We start from the raw sequence: 10317 nt of genomic DNA on the forward strand, positions 1-10317 counted from the left end.
GGGGGGGAAGCGAGGCTGATTGAACAAAAAGAACAGAAGAGGGGTGAGGGCATAACACTCTAGAATGGCAAGTGCCCGAGCAGCATGTAGACATTCATCTCCTGGTATTATGAACATAAATACATTTTTAACAAGCTGTGGGTTTTTTTCTCCCCATCTGTCCAATCGGAGGGAGATTTAAATCCTGTATGGGGTTCCTCTTCTACATATTATTCAGTAAATCTTAATGCTCGAGATCTGCATGCCAGCTTAATCAAACAGACATAGTGATGATGCAGAGTATTTCCTGGCTATAGCATGTCAACACATTTACAGTAACAATCATTTGGTGTGGAACGCAATGACAAGCATTAAGAATAATCCTCTGATATTGGAAAAGTCAATTTTACTGTATTTCAACTGTCAAAGCTTCAGCGAGTCTCAGCTACCCTAAGCTGTACTAGAAATTATTTCAAACTTACACACAATCATGTGCAAATAAAATCAGAATTTCATTCCCAATAACCGGGAGGACTGGGTACGAGAAGTTGAAGTGGAATGATTAATAGCCAGTGACTTGGACTGTCAGGCTCTCCAGCATGTGAGCATCTTTCTAGGCAGTGATGCTATCATGGTGTGAGCTGTCTAGAATGAAAGGCTTGCATTAATCAATTTATGTGCTTGAGGGTTGCTCAACATGATGAAAGCCACACTATCTGGACAACAAGAAGGGGGGGGGGGGGGGGGGGGGGTTGGGTGTTTTTAACCTTGTCTTGTCCTTGGTTATTTAATAAGTTGGGCATCCCAAAAGGCTCTCAGACAAACCTCATACCTGATACACATCAAATACCCATTTGATGTATGGCAATATATTTGAGTATGAGCTTTTTTCTTAATTGAATTCCAATTGACATCTAGATTTTGAAAATAGAATGTCCTATATTTGCAACTTCTGCAGATATCTAGTCCAATAAACCTTTGATTTACATTTTTATATTTTTCCTACAGACTATTTTAAACTTTTTCCCCTCGACTCATAGAGAACTTTGGCAGATCTCTATGCATTTAAATAATCAAATTATTTAGCATGTATGGAATATATAGTTCAGAAACAATGCAGAGAACATGTTAAAATTTGTATGTGGAAGAATTACAAGTCAATGTGCCTGCAAACTTGCAAATGACATGATCTGAGAAGACATGTGCAGCGTTTGAAAGACTTAAGAGACCTTAATGTGCACTGTTTGTTCCCAGGAGGATTTCTGAGAGAAGATTTTTCCCGTCTTGCCCCAGGGGGTAAAGTAGCAGGATTAATCATAGCACTTTCAGATTAATTACTCATAATGCGAGCATCCTCTGAAAGGCATGGCCTGCAGTTGTGATGTTTGGTTGATTTCATTATTCTAAAAACGACAACACCTAAAATAAGCCTGGCTTAGACGATGCAAGGGAAGGAGAGAGAGTGAAAAATATGAAGGCTCTGAAATGCGCAATGGATCCACCGACAGATAGAAATATATGTATAAACAATATAGGAGGCAGAATCATCAGATAATAACGTAGCAGAACAGAAACAGAACTGCCTACTTTTTTCATAGTTTGTTTGATTATGTTGTGTGCAGACCTGACAACAATGTGAAAACTCATGGAGATTTCATATTTCTTAAAGACGTCGGGTACGTCTAGCTAAACAAAAGGTTCAGAATTCAGTGCTGTAAGGTGAACCTCTGAACTCTTCCAGATTCACACCTTGACTAAACATGATTTCCCACTTTTTCATTGCAATTACAGTGTCTTGGCAGGCTGTGTGCACTCTCCACTGAAAAGACACTGCATATGACAGTAGGTTGCATATTGTTGGCTGCACATTGCGCCGGCAAAAATAGATTCCATTTGCTTGTTTAGTTGAGCTTACTAGCCTCAGCATGACTCCTGGAAAGCAAGGGGGAGGGGGAGGGGGAGGGAGAGAGAGAGAGAGAGAGAGAGAGAGAGAGAGACCCACTAACAATAGAGAACAATAGTCACTTAATTTTGACTGAACAAAAATCTTCTGTGCTTTGGACTGATGCAAAAGAAATGAGTGTGAGAAGAGTTGCTTGGACTGTCTATTTCCTGGTCAAGCCGTGGCATTCAAAAGTAACACCTGAGCCAGGACTTGAGGTAAGTGGGCCATCATCACAGAAGACAATGCAATTTGTACTTGGCTGAGGTGTTTTCCCTTCTTCACTCTGGAGCCTAATTTTGATGATTAACCTGTAAAGGCATCAGCAGGATAGTTGGCCAAAGAGGAAGCCCTGTCTTTGTTATTGTCTTGCGTCTATCTACTTGTCTTGCTCAATAAAAAAAAAAGAAGGCGCCAGCAGAAATGCATGATTTTACTGTTGCTATGGTTGAAAACTCTCTTGGACATAGGTGCCAACAACTTAACCTCCTTAAAATGTCGAGAATGATGTTACTTTATGCTGGACTACAATTATCAAGATTTTCAAACCAGCCTTTCCACAGTCATTGTTATATTATACATTTAGGCCTTGTAAAATAATGTGTTCAGTTTGTTTTGCACACTGTGGATTCTCTATAGGGATTTTATTTTGAGTGCCTTTTATACTAACTCTATCCAGAACCTTAATCTTCACTTTGTATGGTGGAACATTTGCACAGAGTTCTCTCCTTTGTAATGTCCTAGCAAGTTACTACACAATGATACTTCATAAATGAATGATTCCCTTCATAAATGATTATGTGTGATATCTTCAGACTAGAGACTTTAGAAATCAGTAGGTCAGCCATCACCGTGAAAAGTTGTTCTATCTTTTCATGCTACTAAAGTAGCTACTTAAATCACAAGAAATTGCCTGATGATGTCATTTTGATGTAAATTTGAGATGAAATACATCTTTTGCCAGGGCCTTATTGTGAATAAATTGTTTTGGGTGGCCATGCCTGATTAAATTAAGGTAAAACCCACTAATATGTTCATTCATTACCTTCAATGTGTCATAATCACAAAATCTTGTTCAAGGTTGTGTAGACTTTTAGACCAGATCATCTGCTTGTATTACTTCTTTGTCTGAGCTCCCTTATACTTGTTGTACTTGTTTTAAAATGGTTGTTAAGAGTCTTTTAACTTAAGGTACTGCAAACGACCCAGCATATTGTAAACTTCTTGAGGCCTTTAATCTAAGCAAGGCCTTTAGTTGTGCCCCCAAGTAAACTGAAAACTGACCTTTGTCCCAAAGCTTTTAAATACATTACCTTATTGCTGACTGGCTGAAGAGATATTTCATTTTCTAAAAATCCTCTATTATAACTTGTCTTTTTACAACTCATTCTGCCAAGATTATGTTAGTCCTTTTATGTTTGGTTTTGTTAACAGCATATCTCAAAAAATACTTAAAGGTGAAAAGTTAGCCCATGAACAAAGGAACAAGTAGGTCTGGGTGCAGATCTGTACATGACATTCCTTGTATTTTTCTGGAATAATTGGAGACTTAAGAATATATGTCAATACTGTTGCCCTGGGTCATTATTTCTGTCATTGCTGCACTTGGCCACAGAAAGAGCAAGGGAGAAACGTTGAAACACCATGACTCTGGCCAACAGTCAAACCTTGTCCTATGTATTTATTCACTCATTCTTTCACTCATTTAATATCCCCTAAATAATAAACTCTAGCCGTGACAGGGAAGCTGGTATTGTTTTTACCTTGTGTGTGTGTGTGTGTGCTTGTGTGTGTGTGTGTGTCATCATGGGAAAACATCTACTGTAGTGTGAGTTTTTTTTTGTGAGGTGCTTATGTCTGCAGCCAGATTTGCAACCGTGCAAGAAACATTCATGAAACTTTACAGGTGTGTAGTTGAGATCAAAATGAATGAGAAGTACGTGTGGTCCAATCAAGTAGAGGGTGATGCATTGGATTATTAGCAGGAAGTAGGGCACTGACACTGACAAAAACGTCACATTGAGAATTCAGACATATCACAGATAGTACTGTAAATGTAGTGCAATAGGTAGAACATGGGGAGGGATTTTGGACACCCCTACTTTGCGTTTCAATATTATTTTGCATTCTGCATGTCCTTTTTTACTTCCCCTCAGCAACTGATATTACCATACGTCATGCGAGTAGCCACTTAATGAGCAAGAGAGCAGGGGAGTGGAAGATTTAAAATGAACTCACAAGCTACACCATATTCTATTCAGTGATGACACATAACAAAAAAAACACTGCACTTACTGAGAATCATTGATTGCAATGTGTGATCATCAGATAAGTGAATCAGTCTTCTGTAAGTTAAAAATTTTTTTTTTTATTTCTATTGCATTTAACATCACTTAACTTCACCCAAGAAGAAGTGCAGAGGGGAAGTAAACAACTTGTTAAACCATTACTGAAACAACCTGCTAGTCTCTCTGTCTCTCTTCATGGTGATGAAACTTTCATGCCAGTCTCTCTTTGCCTCAGTCTTATTCCGGCCACCACACCGACACTCTATTTACCCTAACCCATTTGCAAGGAGGGTTTACCTAAATGAAGGGTTATCTGAAACCTGATAGTAGAGCGGGATAGTGAACTATGAATTGGCACTCTCTAAAATCACTCTAGCAACCATGCATAAAACAATAGCAACCATCTTAAACAATCTGTAAATACCCTAAAACACGGTATTTTTAGAGCTAAAGATTGGTAAGCAACAATCCAGCCATACTGTGACAAACACCCACGATGCCATTGCAACCAGGTAGCAACTTTTGCTGCTGGTCTGGATTCAGATGCACAGTAAAAATTTGTAAAAAAAAATTGTATTAATAACAGGTTTAGAGGATTACGGAGCCTTGGCAAAGGTATGTACTGCACGTTTAACCTGTTTTGGAGTGTATTTACTGTTTGTATTACTGTCTGTTTATTTAGGGTCAGGAATGGATGTAGTGCTGATATTTATTAAATAGCTAAGCACTTCACAATGGATGAAAATAGCAGTATAGACTGCAGACAAAACGCACTTACTTCCTATTGACCCATGATGGTAGATCAACTGCAGATTGTTTTTATGTTTTTGTTGCAATAATAGAAATAAATCAAAATGGTAATTCATCATAATAATAAATATGTGGTAACATTAGGCCAAATTGCCTCATAATGTCTTTGGGTGGGTGAGTCTTTACACAAGCACATTGCAAAGCACATTGAGTTTATTTATAATAAAGTGCCATAAAAATAAACTTGCCTTGGATTTGCTGAAATTAACATAAAAAAAGTATTTCTTTTTTTAATCTATTTACAGCAACCCATGGACCTCATCAGGTGTACTTAAATTAGTCACGGTAGGCTTCTAGTGTCACCACAAAGTTTGACATACGTAAAACCCTTTGTTTATCTTCAAGTCTGCTAATTACATGGGTTAGTTACAATGGCTTTGACTATTACTGCTGTACAGAACACTGCAGCCGTCTGAGTGCCTTGTTATGTCCTCTTTCCATAAACTAATCTGCTAAATGCCAATTTCATATGGATCGTGAGTTTTAATAGGTTACAGAAGTGGGCTGGGGAAAGTGAAGGATTAGAACATGGGCTTTTATCAGGACACAGAGGCAGCTTTAGCAGCTGAAGACTGTAGCAGCCAGTTGCTATGGCTGAAGAGAAAATGTGACAGTTGTGACCTTAAGTATAGAAATCTATCTTATGTTGAAGCATATCAAGAGTTATGTATTGTCTGCTATGCCAAGCACAGTCCAATTGTATTGACTGCATGTGAGGCTGTTTTTCGCCTGTGAGTCAGAATGTTCAGCAAGATTACAAGGTGACATTTGCACCAGGCACATCAGAAAAAACAAATCTTTATTGCACTAAATGTACCATCATAATATAGTATGCAACTGTAACAACACTTTCTTTATATAAATGACTTTGGTGCCTTACTTGGAGAAGGTCTACAAAGTAACAATATCACCACTACATCAGTTAAAAATATGAGCTATAAGTGGCTGAATGTTCATTAACCTGTATGTATCTTTTGTGATGGTCATATTTCTGTTAGATTTAATACTATAGATAGATACTTAATCCTCATTAGTAATGCAGTGTAGCGTATGTTTAAAATTATTTTGCAGTTCCAATACACTTGATTACAGACGTGTTTTAATAACTGACAGAGTATTATTTTTAGATGCACAGTCATATATATATATATATATATATATGACATATGTAATCCAATATAAACAATGATTAAGGTAATAAAGTTGAAACATGGAATGACATATATGCTACCAGTTGATGTTGAGTTTGAAATGAAGGGATGTTGAGGATCCTCAACCCAGAGTGTTGACACAGGCTCAAGACAATCACAATGACATCACCGCATTGCATCCACTCTCTCTTCGTAAATTCTTCATTACAGTTGGTTATAATTTCATCACACACACCAAACAGAGTGAAAGCTCTGGCTTTGTGAAAAGAATTGCGAGTGAATCATGTATAAGTAAGCGACAGACACTGTGTCTGTCAGTGTTAGAGTGACAGAAAAACAAAAATAAAGCCAGTATGGCAGACTCCGATTCTGAAGGACTCTGTGTGTGCATATAGCCTTTATGATGTAAAGTGAATGTAACCTTTCTCCTCTCATACAGCCCCCTGCAGTAGGGACAAGGACCCCCCCACCACACACACACACACACACACACACACACACACACACACACACACACACACACCCCGGGACTGGCATAGACTAGCATTCATCTGAGGCTCAGCTGCTGCGTGGCCTGGATGTCAAGTGAATCCCACCATGTTCCCATGCAGAGCGAGGCACAGAGGGGTAGTCACAGGAGGGAGGGAGCTGTCCACTTTGTAATCAAGCCTTGCATAATGTTAGCCCCAAAACTGGACAGTGCCTTAGGGACACTTTGGGGATTATCATCCTGGAAATGTAACAATAAACAGAGGCACTAACTGCCAATGTGAGACAATTTAGACTTTATCTTGTATCTCTACACACCCATGGCACTAATGTGCAAAAGCACGGAGCCTCTAGGCGAGTCTCTGACCCCACTTTTACACCATTTATGCCACAATTACATCTAGCTCTTGGTTATTTTGACCTCCAGTCATATTATGATTGCTGTTACTTGACAAAACCATGTCGAAAAAGCATTCTTTCAATAAGTGGTGTTTATATGAATATTATTTCTAAATACCCTCTTTAACAAATTACCTGTTATTATAAAATGGAACTCTTCTCTCTGATGCATCCTCTGTGGATATGACACTGTTCTTCTGACCAGCTCTTAGCTTTGTTATTATGTAGTCTGAAACTGCCAATGGCTGTTTAAATTGGTCGTCACACCAAGGCTTTTTCCGACTGATATATACAGCTTTTCTGGTAGCTCTTTTGAAGTAATCTTCCAGTTTTATTGTTTACTTATGATGCTGCAATAGACGCTTATCCCTTGGTCTACCTCTGAGACACAAAGTGAGATAAAGCTGGGAGAATATATCTATGTCTGTATTTTTGTTCTCACTTTCCCTTTGCAGTAGTTGTGTATTATTTGATCTTTTCAACCAGCCATAACATTATGTATGAATATATATAGAGAGATAGAGAGATAGATGGATAGACAGATAGATACTGCAAACATTAATAAACAATGCAGAAACAGTAAATACTCCAAAAGCAAAACTATATAGGCGAACCAAGACTTAGAATAACGGTGTCATCATCTTTCCAATCAAAGGTAAATCTTGTCTGGGGCCAGTAGCCTAAATTGCTACACCATGTTATGAACTTGCTGCAGCTTGCGTGCATTTTTTTTATTTTATTGATTACAAAATTATTTTAAAAGAAGAGCTTTTTTAATTGGAAATTGCACACATTTTGCACTCCTGCAAACTTACCATTGTTTCTTATTATTTAGCACATACTTACAAATTTACAAATATATCTAGAAAAGGATGCAAATGTCTGTATAGTTTTAAATTATAATTTGATGATTACTGTCTTCACTTGATAATTTCACGCTACCAGGTACAGTATTCTCATTGGCACAGTTGATCATATTAAGTCTTTTCTGCTTGAAGGAGCTGTTGAGGACAACAAAATAGAGTTGGTTACATTTAACAATGCAGGCAGTTAATACAACGTGAGAATATGACAGGCACAAATTGAGTATGAGCATAATGAGTGCTCTCACTCAATGTGTGACTGTTTCACGGCAACAAAACATCTGTTTGGCAGAGATGAATTCTCCCAGGTGAAGTATGTTAGTATTATTTAATAAACGTAATATGAGGCAAAATTAGACCAGTGATAGGATTGATTTACCTGAACAATCAAGTGTATTTGATTTAGCCATGCCAGGATACTGATGCACGTAGGTTATACAATAACTACTAAAGATATTCCTCTATTTCCTACATTAGAACAATTCCTATTCCTATAATAATTAAAACAATTATTTTTTTATGGATGACTATACATGCTAGTAGTGACAAACTGGTACTAAACTGCAACTTCTAACTATGGAAAGACTTCTAACCAAGTCAGTTTCTCATATTGCTTTACAGAAAGCTAAGAAGTGGTGTTTAGTCCTGCTCTTGAAACTCTTAGATACAGTATTGAAATAGATCTGCAGAAGATGTAGTCAATGTAATTACTATGTGCTGCAAGCTCAGCAATTATGACAATAAATTAAATTCACAGTGTCTCAGGCATACACAGGCATCTTAAACACTATTTTCTATTTTAAGTATTCACCTTGACATACTAGAATAGGAACCTGACAAAAGCCAATTGAAGCCTGATGTGGAAATAAAAAATTGCTGCAGAGTGATGTTATATTGCATTGTGTAACTTCCAATCTCAAACAATGTAAGTGTTGTTTCAATTCCTTGGTGGACCAGAGTGAGGGAAGTGTGTTTTATAAAGGTTTGGATGTGTCTCCTAACTCTGTTAGTCAGTGTGACATTGGCAGAAGATTGAACTCCCTCTCCAGCAGTCAGTGTTTGCAGGGTGAGTCATAAGAGACCATAACTAATCATGAAATAACCTGTCGCATATCTGAGTGAAACTGGCAGTGTGGCTTGTATTTTCCAATCTGTTAAGCATAGCTTAGCGAAGCCCGTGTCTGTTTGCATTTTAATGAGCTATCAACCGGCATTAAATTATCCTGATCCGTGACACTTTACCCAAAGGTTGTAAGAGGTCAGGAAAGTAATGTCAAGTGGTTTTAAAGATTGAGCTCAGGTTTATTTGTGGAGAACAAATCACTGATTTCCAATGATGTGAATTTGTGAGGCTAATGAGCACATTAAAACACTGGGATCCTAAACTGTTTTCAGTGAAAAATCTACCTTTAATCCTAACCCTTAAAATAACAAGACCAAGAGTCAACAGCCATGCTAGCAGCTCTGTGAGGCTGTACAGTAAATCTCCTTGTAAAGAAGAACTATTAGATGGATTAACCAAAGTATTGGGCAAGCCAAAGTTCACAAAGTCCATGAATGTCTGCGCCACATTACATAGAATTCCATACAATAGTTCTTGTATGGTTGTATTTATTATTTAAATCTATGGAGAAATAATTCTTCTGTCATACCTAAAGCTCCATTGAGCAAAATTCTTTGTATATACAATTAAATGAAATGACTGTGAAAGGGTTACTGTTACTATGGATCACATTGTGAATCAGCAACCCTGTTCTATAGCTTCATACAGCTATTGCCTGCTTTTAGAAGATTAGCAAAGCGTAAAAATTGCTCAACACAGCTTTAATTTCAAGGAAGTAAAAAAAAAAAAAATACACCAATCTTTCCTTTGCTGCTATCTAGAAAATGTTCACCTTGGTGCACACGTGATGTAATAACTTACTCTAGTGCCTTGCTACAACAGAAAGTGCAATATAATAGAAACCCAGTGTAGTATGGTAATACTTAAGTGGGTTATAGCAACGTGCAATATTTTTTTTATTGTATTAACCAAGAAGAACAGTCATATGCAAAGGTGAACAAAAACATGAGCACTCAAACATTTTCAGCTGAACAGAAATACATTCAGTCACAGTTTTCTGTTTGGAATACCCGTGGGGCAGCGATAGAGGAGAACATTACTATCTAAACAACAAACAACACTGGGAATAGAAGAGATCAGACAGTAGTGCTCACACTGAGTGACTTTGTGAGCACTCTATTAGTAATACTTGGTGGTGTAAAAGACTCTAATTGCATCTCATGCAGGTTTTGAAAAGGCATGTATTTCCTCTGTCCTGATGGTAACACTGTGTTTTACCAATTAACTTTTTTTCACAGCATATATATATATATATATATATATATATATATAT

At 37.5% G+C, this 10317-nt stretch overlaps 1 protein-coding gene across 14 annotated transcripts in view; it reads right to left on the minus strand.

Annotated features, from left to right (window-relative positions):
* LOC116699997 (neurexin-2) overlaps window positions 1-10317 on the minus strand; it is a 143562-nt gene that overhangs the window by 58745 nt on the left and 74500 nt on the right. The window lies entirely within an intron of this gene.

The sequence above is a fragment of the Etheostoma spectabile genome, chromosome 13 (genome assembly GCF_008692095.1).
Source record: "Etheostoma spectabile isolate EspeVRDwgs_2016 chromosome 13, UIUC_Espe_1.0, whole genome shotgun sequence".
NCBI lineage: Eukaryota > Metazoa > Chordata > Actinopteri > Perciformes > Percidae > Etheostoma > Etheostoma spectabile.